The sequence below is a fragment of the Eubalaena glacialis genome, chromosome 10 (assembly GCF_028564815.1).
Source record: "Eubalaena glacialis isolate mEubGla1 chromosome 10, mEubGla1.1.hap2.+ XY, whole genome shotgun sequence".
NCBI classification, from domain to species: domain Eukaryota; kingdom Metazoa; phylum Chordata; class Mammalia; order Artiodactyla; family Balaenidae; genus Eubalaena; species Eubalaena glacialis.
In genome coordinates, this window is record NC_083725.1 from 79144887 (window position 1) to 79162546 (window position 17660).

Here is a 17660-nt window from a genome sequence, read left to right on the forward strand (position 1 = left end):
CAGGCTGGCAGAGGGCTCTGCTCATGGCAGACACTCAGAGACCCACAATGATGGAGCTGCCGTAACTCAAGTGGTGCCGGTCATTGTGCCAGAGGGAAAGAGAATCTGAGAGTCTTGCAAGGACAATTAAATGTTTGTCCTGAAAGTGACACCAAACTAGTCACAAGGCCTCATCCCTGCACAAGGGGGCCAGGAAGGTAGTCCTATTGAGTGTCCCTTTTAGGGGAATGTTATTTTAGGTATATATCTTGTCCTTCCAACTGGGGTATAAGCTCTCTTGGGACAGAGTTATTTTTACACTGCTTTTTTTTAGCATATGTCTGGACCCAGATCATGCTCAGTAATTACTCACTGGAGGGACAGCTTATCCAACCATGATTTTAAGAGTGAATGACATTTGAAAAAAAAAGAGTGAATGACATTTGAAAGCAGGAAGGTGTGCGGGGTGTTATGATGTTTAGGCAGAAGTTGCTAAGGTTTGGGGGGGTGTGTGTGTGTGTTTTAAAGTTAATGGTAAATACTAGTTCTTCCAATAGTAAAATCTCATACAGAAGGTAAAAAGCATAATACAGAAGGAAAAATGCATCTTCTAGATGTGCCAGTTCTACTATTAGGTTTGTTTTAAGGTAAATATACAATTTGGTTTGGAACCAACACAATGCCTGGCACATATTAGGCTAAATATTTGTTGAATGAATGAATGAGTATCATCTCTGCTTATTCACTTAGCCTCATATATCAGCTCTTTCTCATTGCCAGGCAACAGAGACCATATGTTCACTTTATACATAGTATAATGTAGAAGAGCTGGACTACAATGCCAATAAGGTGAAATGAATGATGAGGGTTCTTATTGAAACACAAAGACAGCAGAATCTGGGCTAGAGGGGCTTTGATTGTAAAGGGGGAAAGGGGTGGGTGGAGGACCACAGAGGCCATACATTTGCTGGCCACTGCTAACCTCACCTATGTAACTTTAAATCCCCCTGGCTTCACCTGCCTGAGAGTGTAAAATACACTGAATTAACATAGAATCCCACGTCTTGAGTGCTGTGAGTCCCATCTGCTCACAAAGGAGTTCCAGGTGGTTCCAAAGCCCCCCACCCCAGGTATTTCTACATACCTGTGCTCAGGCTGAGTCCATTCATGCTTTTCTACTCCTCGATGCAGGTTGGTGCCTGCAAACCATGCTGCCCCTGCTAGGGGTGCAGGTGGTTTAATACACAGTTCTGTCATGCACAGCTATCTGTCCTCTGGCCAATTCTTTCTAACATAAATGAAGAAGCATTTTGAAGGGATGTAAGTATCTCCTTCGACTGTATAGTTTAGGATTAGCTTGTAGATAAGCCAGGACTGCATAGAGTACACAGCTTTAATGCCAACAGAACAAGACAGATGTGGGCAGTGAAATGTGGCACTGGGTGATGAAAGAGCCCTGGAAAGAGTTGACTTAGAGACAATGAAAGAAGAGGAGAGTGGAGTGGAATACAGTTGTAATTGCTCAGAGACCACAGGGAAAAGACAGTAGATTGGAGACAATGTTTATATGATGAAAAAAATCCACTGGGGCTCTTTAGGTGTTAGAAACATCACAGTCCAAATCAAATAGATTTGGCTTAGGCCTTCATCTGCCAGAATTAATGAGAAAAGCAAAGTCTGTGCCTCTGTGTGTGTGCATGTGTGTGCACACGTGCATGCCTATGTGCCCACCTTTCCTATCCAGCAATTATGCAAGAGCCCTGGGGGCTTATGGGGTATTCCCAAAAGAAGGCTTTTGCAGGTGGGTGCAGCTCTTGCTACTTCTTGGTCATGTCTCATTGGATCCATTCAGAAGCAGCGGATTCCGTGTATGTTATAACAAGCCCAAACACAGAGATCTTTGCCAAGATTCCTACCTAAGCCCTGGTTCCTTGTGCCCAGTGTTCTTAACCATCTCTGTTTGGAGCCTCTAGTAGTTTTTTGCTACTCAGCATCCATACCTGACTTCTTCCAGTTATAGTACCCAATTCTCACAGTTTCAGGGAAGAAATATGTGACTGGCCAATTAGAGTACTATGTCTCATGGCTTTAGTAATTGGCTCAGTAATTGACATATATTCTGTTGAGAAGCCAGTGAGAGTTTGTTTGTTTGTTTGAGACAGCTTCTGGGAGAACATTACATGGATCTTGACAATGAAGTCAACAGAGAGAGAGGGAAATGCAATGTTGAGAGAGATGAATAGAAACAGTCCTCGTGATATATTTTAGATCCCTGGATCAACCCACACCTGAAGTTAGTTACCCATGCACTTTTTAGTAACAAACAAATAAATTACCCAACCTCATCTTTTTTCTCCTCTTTAAGCCTGTTTGGCTGTGTCTTCTGTCATTTGCAATAGAAGGAATCCTAATATTACTGAGTCCTGCTCATCCTGGGGATATTAAGTGAGGTGAAGGTCATGGTCATTTTATGAACCCAGCTTCTCCCCTCTAGCCTGAGTCTTAAAGAGTGTAATTCTCTTCTTGTTTGCGAGTTTTCTCTCTCTTCAACCCTTGGGATACTTTCTTCTCTGGAACAATCCAGCTCTAGGTTCTAGGTGACTAGGTCCTTGAAAATAAAAGCCTGTTAATTCTCCCACAAGGCAAAGGTCACTGAGATCTTTTGGACACAAATGCTTGTCTGTTCTTCCAGGAATAAGGGAGGGAAAATTTACCTTTTCATTTGCCTTCAGCTGGGGGAATAAGCTAGAATAAATATCTCAGTAAATTGCCTGCTCATTAACTTTAGAAGATGTAATGGTAAGGCAGCAAGTCCTAGTAATAGAGCACCTGACCAATGACTCAGTTTCAGGCATGTTTGAAACACTATGAGGACAGGACAGCAGAAGAAGACAGAGGGCACCTGACCCAGCCCTTCCTGACTAGAGACCTCTTGCCAGCTGCCACTGGAGAGGCTGGGTGGCCAGAGCTAAACTCACTTGGCAGATTGCAAATTCAAATGCCACCAGGGGCCAGGTGGATAACAAAATAAGTGAACTGGGGGACGACGGAGGAGGAGTGGGGTCTTCTGTGAACAGGAGAGGTTGCCTCAATAAAGAGGCAGCCCCTATTCAATGGAGCCTACGTCTCCATGTGGGAAAATGGGCACGGTGTGGCTCCAGTTTAAGAGAAGCCTTAAATTTTGCAAGTTCTAAATGTTGGCAGCCAATTACAAAAACAAAAAAACAGCACTATTGAGCCAAACAAAATATTCAAGCAGGCCGGATCCATCTTTTTCTGTTCCTTTGTTTAAATCCAAGATAAATAGTTGGTCTAGGATATCATGTTCATCAGAAACCAGATTCCCCAAACCTCACAAGCTTCTAGATGGGTGCCTGGCTTGGACCACTGTGGGTGATGGGTATCTGCGTTGATCTGTTCCTCCTTTCCATGCACTGGACCTGTCTCTCGTTTGAGGACTGCTCCCTCTCCAAGTACAGGTGGTTTGGCTGGGGCCGACTCAACCCCTGAATCCAAGGGTCAGCCCATAACCTGATCCTCTGATCATCCCTGCTGGACTAGGGCAAGGTTGGGCAGTAGTGCATCAAGCCGCACCAATGAGACCATTTCTGTTTGTTTGTTTGTTGTTGTTACTATTATTATTTTTGCAAAAATTATTGGGAAAGAGAAGCTCTCTTTCCTCTGGCATTGCTAGCTATGAATATTATAAATCTGGAAGATCCAGGTGCCATCAGCGGGAGAGGGCCTGGAAAAGAAGGACACTATCACCAAGGAAAATGGAAAGTGGGGAGAGTGCAGGTGAGAGAGACAGGGACCAAATTTGAGCCCCTGACTACAGCTGAGCCTGAAGCCATATCTACAATTGAACTTTTGATTAGGTTACCAAAATGTAATCCTTTTCTTAAGATAGTTTGAGTTTAGGTTCCCTCACTAGTAACCAAAATAAACTTGTCAAATATATACCGTACTGTTAACTACCTGTTAGCACCTCAGACATAATCGAAGCCTGGGAGCCCAGAGCCTTGATGGCACCTCCCTAGCAGGAGGTGAGACATTTGTGAATCCAACATTGAGTTTGTAGGGAGAGAGGCCAGAGGAAGAAGGAGGGCTGACAGATCCATCCTTTCAGCAGGGGTTATTGTCAGATGTGTTCCAGGGAAGCATCCCACGTTCAGTCTGTTTGCTATAACACTTGTGCGTTTGTGAGTGATTGTAACATAAATTAGCTCAAATGTAGTTGATAAATGGTGGAATGGTGTCAGTGAAACGTGGAAGTTGTGCTGGTTCATAGGAGATGCTCCTAGCCTGTCAGAAGATGAAGGCAAAGTTTAGAACCACGGCTGACGGCAGCAAGCTGAGGAGGGAGGCGGGGTGGTGCATGATCCTCCCTGCCTCATGTCTCCCTGTCGCCTTAGCTGAGCCATCACCTTGGTCTAGGAGTGCTTCCTGCTCAGTGCGCCCCCATCCTGCGTATCGTTCCCTTATTTCCAAGACTCAGAAGACTACGCTTCTCCCACACTGCCTGCTATCAAATTACCTTCTCTTTCTTTGTTTTCTTTTTAAGGCAAAGTCCTTTGTTTTCTGCAAAATGTTTTATTTATTAAGTGCTGAGCATTCTTTTTAAACTCTGCTGATATTTTAAAATTAAGATTTTTATTGCTTTTGTTAGTGTTCTAGTTGCAAAGTCGTGTAAGTTTTAAACTGTCTGCCTCAATCCTCTTTCCCCCATAAGTCTTATTATTTTTAGTTTGCAATTTGCAGAAAGTGTCTTTTTGTCCTCTCCCACAGGAACACATATATCTCGTTATTGCAGAAACACTTGCACTTTTTAAAAGAGCAAAATGATAGATAGCTCTAGATGTGCTGAGCCTGGACCACATTGCTTCAGTTCTCATTGATTTTCCTTGCTTTTATACAGTATCATCAAAGTTCAACCTGTCTTATCAGTTTTTTTTTTTTGGTCTAGTATTGAAATATAAAGAGGGGCTTCCCTGGTGGCGCAGTGGTTGAGAGTCTGCCTGCTGATGCAGGGGACACGGGTTCGAGCCCTGGTCTGGGAAGATCCCACATGCCGTGGAGCAACTAGGCCCATGAGCCACAACTGCTGAGCCTGCGCGTCTGGAGCCTGTGCTCCGCAACAAGAGAGGCTGCGATAGTGAGAGGCCCATGCACCGCGATGAAGAGTGGCCCCCGCTTGCCGCAACTGGAGAAAGCTCTCGCACAGAAACGAAGACCCAACACAGCCAAAAATAAATAAATAATAATTAAAAAAAAAAAAAAAAAAGAAATATAAAGAGACTTGAATCTGATTCCTGGGTCCTGATAGGCTGAACCCAGGAAGTTTTCTGGATCCCTGAATCCAATTTTCAAACCTGGGTGACCTAACTTGTGCTCTGCCTCTCAGCATCCAGGAGGAGCCTTTAAACAAAACTATACACACCAACAACACAGCATAAGCAGATGCCACACACTGTAAAGGACACAGGATGCAGGCAGCTGGAAAATTGTGCTACAAAAATAAACACCCATTTTCTGCAAATTGGGCGACTCTCATTAGCCCGGGGAAGCTCATTCTCATGGTTAAGTAGTTAAGCTGCTGATTAAAGGCACAAGACCATTTAGGCACCTGCTTATTCTTTCATTTTCTTTTCATTTTAAACTTTGGCCAGGAGATGGTGCTCTTGAATGTATTCTGCCAGAGGACCCCTCAGATTTGGAGCTACAAGAACAAATTCAGCACCTGCAAATACTCTTTCTTAAACTGAGAAAATGACTTGGATTTTCCAAGGGAGAGAGGAATGCAATTTTAAAACCAGTTAGAGTCCGAGTGGCTAAGAACATAACACCACCTGTCATTTTTCTTTTGGATTTCCAAATCCAATTAATGCTGATTCGTGGTAGGGGCAGGTACAGCCGCAAGACTGTGATGTTAAACTGGCAAGTAAAACTATTTGGAAGTAAAAAATATAAAGCACTTCAGGAGAAACTAGTTTTAGAGCCTACCACATTAGAATAATGACAGCTTGGTACACTGGCCTGTGGTGACCTGGATTTAAATCTTGTACACAAATGATGCATGTAATGGCTTACACCTTCCAGGTATGCCTTTGCATGTTATCAGAGGCCTTCAAAGCCATTATGCCCAAGACTGAGTAAACCAGGATGGATCGTCAAATATTGCTTTTTAGGCAGCTTCCACCTCTATTCGAAGAGCTAGTTCTAGAACATAGCGACTTGAGGTCTGAATCTTACATTGAGATGTAAGAGAGTGGTATCCTAAAATAGAATCATACCACTATTGATGGCTGCCGTGTGCCAGTTGCCCTGCAGGAGGTGCTCTGAATGTTTTTTTTCTCGCAGTCCTTACTACAACATCAAGAGGTGGTTACTCTTGGGCTTACCTGGTGGCGCAGTGGTTAAGAATCCACCTGCCAATGCAGGGGACACGGGTTCGATCCCTGGTCTGGGAAAATCCCACATGCCACAGAGCAACTAAGCCCATGCGCAACAACTACTGAACCTGCGCTCTAGAGCCCACAAGCCACAACTACTGAACTCGTGTGCCACAACTACTGAAGCCCGAGCGCCTAGAGCCCGTGCTCTGCAAAAAAGAAGCCACCGCAATTAGAAGCCCGCGCACTGCAATGGAGAGTAGCCCTCTCTTGCCGTAACTAGAGAAAGCCCGCACACAGCAACGAAGACCCAACACAGCCAAAAATAAATTAATTAAATAAATAAATTAACATATATAAAAAAAGAGGTGGTTACTCTTATTATCCTCATTTTACAGATGAGGAAACAGAGACTTGAAGAGGCTAAATAACTTGCCCAAGGTTAAACTGGTAGCAAATATTACAGCTAGTAAATTATTCAGCTGGTTCCAGAATCCACACTAATTATTATGCCCTTAACCTCCCCCCAGAATTGCTACTGTGTATTTCCCTCTTAAAACCTTCCGAGGGCTTTCACAACCCACAGGATAGAAACCAGATCCCTTAGCCTGACACTTAAGGTCTTTTATGATTTATGAATCAGAAGAATGGCAGTGATATTATCGAAGGCCATGTGTAAGGCAGTGACCACCAAGTCCTATCACTGCAACTGTTTTGAAGCACACATCCACAACACGTGAATATTTATTCATGAGTTATTTACGGGTTTTCTTGTCAAATCAGGCATTAAATACCATTAAACTTTATTTCTAATTTAAAAGAAATTCTAAATAATGTCTAATATATCCTTCCTTCACCCCCAATGGAAGATCTTTTTCATCCCTTGCCTCGCACACTCTGTGCACACTTGGGAAACCACCAGCCTAAGGTGAGGCCAGCTGGGTCTGGCTCTCTGCTCTGAGACAGAGATTCTCCCTTGTCAGTGTTCAGGAGAGCTCAGGCCCTGAGAGGCAATGGGCTGGCATACTTGTGCTGAAAAATCTTTTCCCTGGGATGGGGAGGGGGTGAGTATCATAATTATCTATAACTTGGTAAGCTTGGAAACAGAACTAAGGGACATATAGGGACTGAATGATGCTTGCGCCTCATGGTCCAGGACGTGCAAAGTCCATTGGCCAAGGCATCGTCTCCCATAAACTGTGCTTGGATGATGTATCAGTTTTCTAGGGTTGCCATAACAAAATACCACACACTGGGTGGCTAAGACAACAGAAATTTATTCTCTCACAGTTTTGGAGGCTAGAAGTCTGAGATCACGGTGTTGGCAGGGTTGGTTCCTTCTGAGGGTATGAGAAAGAATCCTGTTCCATGCCTCTTCTTTGATGTTCCTTGGCTTGTAGACACAGTACCCCAATATCTGCCTTCATCTTCACGTGGCGTTCTTTTTATGAGGATGCCAGTCATGTTGGATTAGGGGGGTCTGCTCTTCTCCAGTATGACCTTACCTTAACTAATTACATCTACAATGACCCTATTTCCAAGTATGATTGCATTCTTGGGGGTGAGGATTTCAACATATCTTTTTTTTTTTTAACATCTTTATTGGTGTATAATTGCTTTACAATGGTGTGCTACTTTCTGCTGTATAACAACGTGAATCAGCTATATGTATACATATATCCCCATATCCCCTCCCTCTTGCGTCTGCCTCCCACCCTCCCTATCCCACCCCTGTACGTGGTCACAAAGCACTGAGCTGATCTCCCCTTGCAATGCAGCTGCTTCCCACTAGCTGTCTATTTTACATTTGGTAGTTTATATATGTCAATGCTGCTCTCTCACTTTGTCCCAGCTTACCCTGCCCCCTCCTCGTGTCCTCAAGTCCATTCTCTATATCTGCATCTTTATTCCTGTCCTGCCCCTAGGTTATTCAGAACCTTTTTTTTAGATTCCATATATATGTGTTAGCATACGGTATTTGTTTTTCTCTTTCTGACTTACTTCACTCTTTATGACAGACTCTAGGTCCATCCACCTCACTACAAATAACTCAATTTTGTTTCTTTTTATGGCTGAGTAATATTTCATTGTATATATGTGCCACTTCTTCTTTATCCATTCATCTGTCGATGGACACTTAGGTTGCTTCCATGTCCTGGCTATTGTAAATACAGCTGCAATGAACATTGTGTTACATGACTCTTTTTGAATTATGGTTTTCTCAGGGTATATGCCCAGTAGTGGGATTGCTGGGTCATATGGTAGTTCTATTTTTAGTTTTTTAAGGAACCTCCACACTGTTCTCCATAGTGGTTGTATCAATTTACATTCCCACCAAGAGTGCAAGAGGGTTCCCTTTTCTCCACACCCTTTCCAACATTTATTGTTTGTAGATTTTTTGATGATGGCCATTCTGACTGATGTGAGGTGATACCTCATTGTAGTTTTGATTTGCATTTCTCTAATAATTAGTGATGTTGAGCATCTTTTCATGTGCCTCTTGGCCATCTGCATGTCTTCTTTGGAGAGATGTCTATTTAGGTCTTCTGCCCATGTTTTGATTGGGTTGTTTGTTTTTTTGATATTGAGCTACATGAGCTGTTTGTATATTTTGGAGATTAATCCTTTGTCTGTTGCTTCATTTGCAAATATTTTTTCCCATTCTGAGAGTTGTGTTCTCGTCTTGTTTAAGGTTTCCTTTGCTGTGCAAAAGCTTTTAAGTTTCATTAGGTCCCATTTGTTTATTTTTGTTTTTATTTCCATTTCTCTAGAAGGTGGGTCAAAAAGGATCTTGCTGGGATTTATGCTATAGAATGTTCTGCCTATGTTTTCCTCTAAGAGTTTTATAGTGTCTGGCCTTACATTTAGGTCTTTAATCCATTTTGAGTTTATTTTTGTGTATGGTGTCAGGGAGTGTTCTAATTTCATTCTTTTTCATGTAGCTGTCCAGTTTTCCCAGCACCACTTATTGAAGAGGGTGTCTTTTCTCCATTGTATATTCTTGCCTCCTCTATAAAGATAAGGTGAGCATATGTGTGTGGGTTTATCTCTGGGCTTTCTATCCTGTTCCATTGATCTATATTTCTGTTTCTGTGCCAATACAATACTGTCTTGATTACTGTAGCTTTGTAGTATAGTCTGAAGTCAGGGAGGCTGATTCCTCCAGCTCTGTTTTTCTTTCTCAAGATTGCTTTGGCTATTTGGGGCCTTTCCTGTTTCCATACAAATTGTGAAATTTTTTGTTCTAGTTCTGTGAAAAATGCCAGTGGTAGTTTGATAGGGATTGCACTGAATCTGTAGATTGCTTTGGGTACTATAGTCATTTTCACAATGTTGATTCTTCCAATCCAAGAACATGGTATATCTCTCCATCTGTTTGTGTCATCTTTGATTTCTTTCATCAGTGTCTTGTAGTTTTCTGCATTCAGGTCTTTTGTCTCCTTAGGTAGGTTTATTCCTAGGTATTTTATTCTTTTATTTGCAATGGTAAATGGGAGTGTTCCCTTAATTTCTCTTTCAGATTTTTCATCATTAGTGTATAGGAATGCAAGAGATTTCTGTGCATTAATTTTATATCCTACTACTTTACCAAATTCATTGATTAGCTCTAATAGTTTTCTGGTAGCATCTTTAGGATTCTCTATATATAGTATCATGTCATCTGCTAGCAGTGACAGCGTTACTTCTTCTTTTCCGATTTGGATTCCTTTTATTTCTTTTTCTTCTCTGATTGCTGTGGCTAAAACTTCCAAAACTATGTTGAATAATAGTGGTGAGAGTGGGCATCCTTGTCTTGTTCCTGATTTTAGAGGAAATGGTTTCAGTTTTTTACCATTGAGAATGATGTTTGCTGTGGGTTTGTCATATATGGCCTTTATTATGTTTAGGTAAGTTCCCTCTATGCCTACTTTCTGGACAGGTTTTATCATAAATAGGTGTTGAATTTTGTCAAAAGCTTTTTCTGCATCTATTGAGATTATCATATGGTTTTTATCTTTCAGTTTGTTAATATGGTGTATTGCATTGCTTGATTTGCATATATTGAAGAACCTTTGCATTCCTGGGATAAACCCCACTTGGTCATGGTGTATAATCCTTTTAATGTGCTGTTGGATTCTGTTTGCTAGTATTTTATTGAGGATTTTTGCATCTATGTTCATCAGTGATATTGGTCTGTAGTTTTCTTTTTTGGGGACATCTTTGTCTGGTTTTGGTATGGTGGCCTTGTAGAATGAGTTTGGGAGTGTTCCTCCATCTGCAATATTTTGGAAGAGTTTGAGAAGAATAGGTGTTAGCTCTTCTCTAAATGTTTGATAGAATTCGCCTGTGAAGCCATCTGGTCCTGGGCTTTTGTTTGTTGGAAGTTTTTTAATCACAGTTTCAATTTCAGTGCTTATGATTGGTCTGTTTATATTTTCTATTTCTTCCTGGTTCAGTCTTGGAAGGCTGAGCTTTTCTAAGAATTTGTCCATTTCTTCCAGGTTGTCCATTTTATTGGCATATAGTTGCTTGTAGTAATCCCTCAAGATTCTTTGTATTTCTGCAGTATCAGTTGTTACTTCTCCTTTTTCATTTCTAATTCTGTTGATTTGAGTCTTCTCCCATTTTTTCTTGATGAGTCTGGCTAAAGGTTTATCAATTTTGTTTATCTTCTCAAAGAACCACCTTTTAGTTTTATTGATCTTTGCTATTGTTTCCTGCATTTCTTTTTCATTTATTTCTGATCTGATCTTTATGATTTCTTTCCTTCGGCTAAATTTGGGGGTTTTTTGTTCTTCTTTCTCTAATTGCTTTAGGTGAAAGGTTAGGTTGTTTATTCGAGATGTTTCCTGTTTCTTGAGGTAGGCTTGTATTGCTATAAACTTCCCTCTTAGAACTGCTTTTGCTGCATCCCATAGGTTTTGGGTCGTCGTGTTTTCATTGTCATTTGTTTGTAGGTATTTTTTGATTTCCTCTTTGATTTCTTCAGTGATCTCTTGGTTATTTAGTGGTGTATTGTTTAGCCTCCATGTGTTTGTATTTTTTACAGTTTTTTTCTTGTAACTGATATCTAGCCTCATAACATTGTGGTGGAAAAGATACTTGATATGATTTCAATTTTCTTAAATTTACCAAGGCTTGATTTGTGTCCCAAGATATGATCTATCCTGGAGAATGTTCCATGAGCACTTGAGAAGAAAGTGTATTCTGTTGTTTTTGAATGGAATGTCCTATAAATATCAATTAAATCCATCTTGTTTAATGTGTCATTTAAAGCTTGTGTTTCCTTATTTATTTTCATTTTGGATGGTATGTCCACTGGTGAAAGCAGGGTGTTAAAGTCCCCTACTATGATTGTGTTACTGTCAATTTCCCCTTTTATGGCTGTTAGCATTTGCCTTATGTATTGAGGTGCTCCTATGTTGTGTGCATAAATATTTACAATTGTTATATCTTCTTCTCGGATTGATCCCTTGATCATTATGTAGTGTCCTTCTTTGTCCCTTGTAATAGTCTTTATTTTAAAGTCTATTTTATCTGATATGAGAATTGCTACTCCAGCTTTCTTTTGATTTCTATTTGCCTGGAATATCTTTTTCCGTCTCCTCACTTTCAGTCTGTATGTGTCCCTAGGTCTGAAGTGGGTCTCTTGTAGACAGCATATATACAGGTCTTGCTTTTGTATCCATTCAGCCAGCCTGTGTCTTTTGGTTGGAGCATTTAATCCATTCACATTTAAGGTAATTATCGAAACGTATGTTCCTATTACCATTTTCTTAATTGTTTTGTGCTTGTTTTTTAGGTCCTTTTCTTCTCTTGTGTCTCCCACTTAGAGAAGTTCCTTTAGCATTTTTTGTAGAGCTAGTTTGGTGGTGCTGAATTCTCTTAGCCTTTGCTTGTCTGTAAGGCTTTTGATTTCTCCATCAAATCTGAATGAGATCCTTGCTGGGTAGAGTAATGTTGGTTGTAGGTTTTTCCCTTTCATCACTTTACGTATGTCCTGCCACTCTCTCTGCCTTGCTGTTTCTGCTGAGAAATCAGCTGTTCACCTTATGGGGGTTCCCTTGTATGTTATGTGTCATTTTTTGTTGCTTTTAATAATTTTTCTTTGTTGTTAATTTTTGCCACTTTGATTACTATGTGTCTCGGCGTGTTTCTCCTTGGGTTTTTCCTGCCTGGGATTCTCTGTGCTTCCTGGAGTTGACTGACTATTTCCTTTCCCATGTTAGGGAAGTTTTCAACTATAATCTCTTCAAATATTTTCTCAGACTCTCTCTTTTTCTCTAATTCTTCTGGGACTCCTATAATTTGAATGTTGGTGTGTTTAATGTTGTCCCAGAGGTCTCTGAGACTGTCCTCAATTCTTTTCATTCTTTTTTCTTTATTCTGCTCTGCAGTAGTTATTTCCACTATTTTATCTTCCAGATCACTTATTCGTTCTTCTGTCTCAGTTATTCTGCTATTGATTCCTTCTAGAGAATTTTTAATTTCATTTATTGTGTCGTTCATCGTTGTTTGTTTGATCTTTAGTTCTTCTAGGTCCTTGTTAAACGTTTGTTGTATTTTCTCCATTCTATTTCCAAGGCTTTGCATCATCTTTACTATCATTACTCTGAATTCTTTTTCAGGTAGACGCCCAATTCCTGTTCATTTGTTTGGTCCGGTGGGTTTTTACCTTACTCCCTCATCTGCTGCTTATCTCTCTGTCGTCACATTTTGCTTAACTTACTGTGTTTGGGGTCTCCTGTTCATGGGCTACAGGTTCATAGTTCCCGTTGTTTTTGGTGTCTGCCCCCTGTGGGTAAGGTTGATTCAGGGGCTTGTGTAGGCTTCCTGATGGAGGGGACTGGTGCCTGTGTACTGGTGGGTGGGGCTGGATCTTGTCTTTCTGATGAGCAGGATCGTGTCTGGTGGTGTGTTTTGGGGTGTCTGTGAACTTAGTATGATTTTCAGCAGCCTCTCTGCTAATGGGTGGGGTTGTGTTCCTGTCTTGTTAGTTGTTTGGCATGGGGTGTCCAGCCCTGGAGCTTGTGGACCGTTGAGTGGAGCTGGGTCTTAGCATTGAGATGGAGATATCTGGGAGAGCTCCCACCAATTGATATTATGTGGGGCCGGGAGGTCTCTGGTGGTCCAATGTCCTGAACTCGGTTTTCCCACCTCAGAGGCTCAGGCCTGACACCCAGCCGGAGCACCAAGACCCTGTCGGCCACACCACTTAGAAGAAGAGGGAGGAAAAAAAGAAAGAAAAAAAAAAAGTAATAAAATAAAATAATTAAAATTAAAAAATAATTATTAAAAAAATTTTTTTAAAGTAATAAAAAAAGAAGAGCGCAACCAAACCAATAAACAAATCCACCAATGATATCAAGCACTAAAAACTATACTAAAATAAACATAAAAAGCAGAAACAAGTCAGTCGTAGACAGCAAACACCAAGCCTACCATTGCTCCCAAAGTCCACCACCTCAGTTTTGGAATGATTCGTTGTCTATTCAGGTATTCCAGAGATGCAGGGTACATCAAGTTGATTGTGGAGATTTAATCCGCTGCTCCTGAGGCTGCTGGGAGAGATTTCCCTTTCTCTTCTTTGTTCGCACTGCTCCTGGGTTTCAGCTTTGGATTTGGCCCTGCCTCTACATGTAGGTCGCCTGAGGGCATCTGTTCCCCACCCAGACAGGACAGGTTTAAAGTAGCAGCTGATTAGGGGGCTCTGGTTCACTCAGGCCTGGGAGAGGGAGGGGTACGGAATGTGGGGCGAGCCTGCAGCAGCAGAGGCCGCCATGACATTGCAACAGTCTGGGGTGCACCGTGTGTTCTCCCAGGGAAGTTGTCCCTGGATCACGGCAGTGGCAGCCTGCACCGGCTCCTGGGAGGGGAGGTGTGGATAGTGACCTGTGCTTGCACACAGGCTTCTTGGTGGCTGCAGCAGCAGCCTTAGCATTTCATGCCCGTCTCTGGGGTCCGTGCTGATAGCCCCAGATCGCGCCCGTCTCTGGAGCTCATTTAGGCAGTGCTCTGAATCCCCTCTCCTTGCTCACCCCGAAACAATGGTCTCTTGCCTCTTAGGCAGGTCCAGACTTTTTCCCGGACTCCCTCCCAGCTAGCTGTGGCGCACTAGCCCCCTTCAGGCTGTGTTCACGCAGCCAACCCCAGTCCTCTCCCTGGGGTCTGACCTCCGAAGCCCAAACCTCAGCTCCCAGCCCCCGCCCGCCCCGGCGGGTGAGCAGACAAGTCTCTCAGGCTGATGAGTGCTGGTCGGCACCGATCCTCTGTGCGGGAATCTCTCCGCTTTGCCCTCTGCGCCCCTGTTGCTGCGCTCTCCTCCGTGGCTCTGAAGCTTCCCCCCCGCCACCCCCCCCACTCCGCCAGTGAAGAGGCTTCCTAGTGTGTGGAAAGTTTTCCTCCTTCACAGCTCCCTCCCAGAGGTGCAGGTCCCATCCCTATTCTTTTGTCTCTGTTTTTTCTTTTTTCTTTTGCCCTAACCAGGTACGTGGGGAGTTCCTTGCCTTTTGGGAAGTCTGAGGTCTTCTGCCAGCGTTCAGTAGGTGTTCTGTAGGAGTTGTTCCACGTGTAGATGTATTTTTGATGTATTTGTGGGGAGAAAGTTGATCTCCACATCTTACTCCTCTGCCATCTTGAAGCACCCCCCTCAATTCACTTCTGTATCGCCGCTCACCCAGCATGGCACCCAGCACCCCCGCACGTTTTGCTTCATTTGCTTCAATCACCCCAGCTGATTGCTTCATTCTGTTCGTTACCAGTGTATCTTTTTTAAAAAACTGCTTGATTGAGACATAATTCACATACCATACGACTCACCCATTTAAAGTATGTAATTCAATGGTTTTTAGTATATTCGCAGAGCTGTGCAATCATCACTACAATTAATTTTAGAACATTTTTATTGCCCGCAAAGGAAACGCTGTGCTGATTCTCAGTCACTCTCCATTTCCTCCAACAGTCTCTAACTTTAGCAATTACTATTCTACTTTCTGTCTTTATGGATTTGCCTCTTCTGGATATGGGTATAAATGGGATAATACAATATGTGTAATCAAATTTCATCCATATTGTAGCACATATCAGTACTTCATTTATTTTTATTGCCAAACAATATTCTATTTTATGGATAAACATGTTTTATCCGATATTTGATGGACATTTGCATTGTTTCCACCTTTTGGCTACTTAAATGGTAACATATGAATATGAATGTTTAGATGCTCTGTACAAGTTTTTGTGTATCCAAAAATTGGGTCAGGTGGTAACTCTGTGTTTAACCTTTGAAGAAACTGTCAAACAGTTTTTCTAAAGCAGCTGCATCATTTTACATTCCAAGTAGCGGTATATGAGGGCTCTGATTTCTCTACATCCTCACCATCTCTTGTTATCTTTTTTATTGTAGCCATCCTAGTGGGGGTGAAGGTGTATCTCACTGCAGTTTTGATTACATTTCCTTGATGGCTAATGATGGTAAGCATCATTTCATGTGTTTATTCAGTCAGTTATACATCTTCTTTGGAGAAATGTCTATTTGGTTCCTTTGCACACTTTTTGATAGGGTTATTTGTCTTTTTATCATTTGATATATCACTTTTATCATTATGTTATTTGAATTCTTAATATAAAGAGTTATCAACATATTCTAGATATAAGTCACAGATATATAATTTGCAAAAAAATTTTCCCATTCTATGGATTGTCTTTTCACTTTCTTGATGATGTCTTTTGAAGCACAAAAGTTTATTTTTGATGAAGTCCAGTTGATAGTTTTTTTTTCTTTTGTTACTTGTGCATTTGGTGTCACATGCGTATCTTGAACAACATACATACTACATACATACTACAATAGCTCTTACGTGACAGTATTGAAATATTATTGCCTTGACTCTTCCTGATGGGACTCTGAGCTCCCTGGCAAGGAGCAGGGGGAATGGGGAACAATCATGCCTTAGTAAATTTGTATCCTTAATAGTCCCAAGTGGTTGTTCTCATTCTAGCAAAGTGGTTAAGGACATGGGCTCTCCAATCAGGTGCCTGGGTTTGAATCCCCTCTCTGCCACTGTCACTGTGACCTTGAGCAAATTACATAGACTCACCAGGCTTCAGGGACTTCAACTGTAAAATAGGGAAAATAGCAACCAATTAGCATTATCCTGAGGATTAACTGGGTAATGCATGTACGGTGGTTGGCACAAGGCCTTGGACTTATTATGTTAGCTGGACCATTATTATCTCAGTACCTGGCAGAGAGTAGACATCCAATAAACGCTTGTTGAATCAATGACTGATAAAAAGGGTCATTTAGGAGAGCAACCCAATCTCTATGTAGAGTCACAATCCTGGTGCCCCGGGGGGCAAACAGAAACTTCTACTCTCTTGGAGAGGGATATCTAAACCAGTCCATACCTACCGGGGATGGAGTCCCATCTGGCACACTCTCCAGATAAGACTTTTCTTGACCTGGGCATTTCTCCCACCTTGAAATGTCTGTTTACACAGCTCACACTTTGAGGGTCCTGGGGACAGTACCTTCTGCTGCTCTTGCTTAATTGTCTCCTAAACATACAAAGAAAGTAGATAATTGTTCCAGGAGGAAATACTGCTGGGCTTTGATTCCTAAGCTGGCATTACAGAGATGTCAGCATTTCTTACGAAGTCCCCAAGCACAAGGTTTGCACAAGCGCTCTATCCCTCGGGTCATTATTTTGTGACATTTGTTAAGAAATATGCTTTCTATTTTACAGTCAGAAGCTTCTTATCCTAAGTGTGCTTCTTTCCTTGGTCTTGGTGAGACTGAGGCTGAGTTCACTGGCCACTGAACTTAAGTCAATTTTTAATTAATTGCTGCTACCAAGTGGAGGCAGATTCTGGTCGTGGGGATGCTACGCATGGGAAAGGACAAAGCATGCAAAAATCTAAGATGAGTTCAAGGATCATCACAACATAAAGCAAATATAAATGAACTTAGTTATTTTACCAAAATATGTAGATTGAGATTACTTTAAATTCAGTTTTTCTTATTCTTTGGGAAGTTCAAAAGTTATTATCTATCGTTCCCAAAATGAGAAAAATAGGATGGCTGTTTTTTTTGGAGCTGCCATTATTGGGTTCATCACAAGCCTGATCTTTTCATTGAAGCAGGTCTCTTAATGCCTGTGCTGGGAAGTGAGTTCAGCTTTATTCTAGTTGATGACTGATGTTTGCTCAAAGGTGTTTTCTTTCTTGGATTTTACCTGAATTGTGTGTGTGTGTGTGTGTGTAGGACTGGGGTTGGGAAGGATGAGAATACAGATCAGTAGAGGTCAG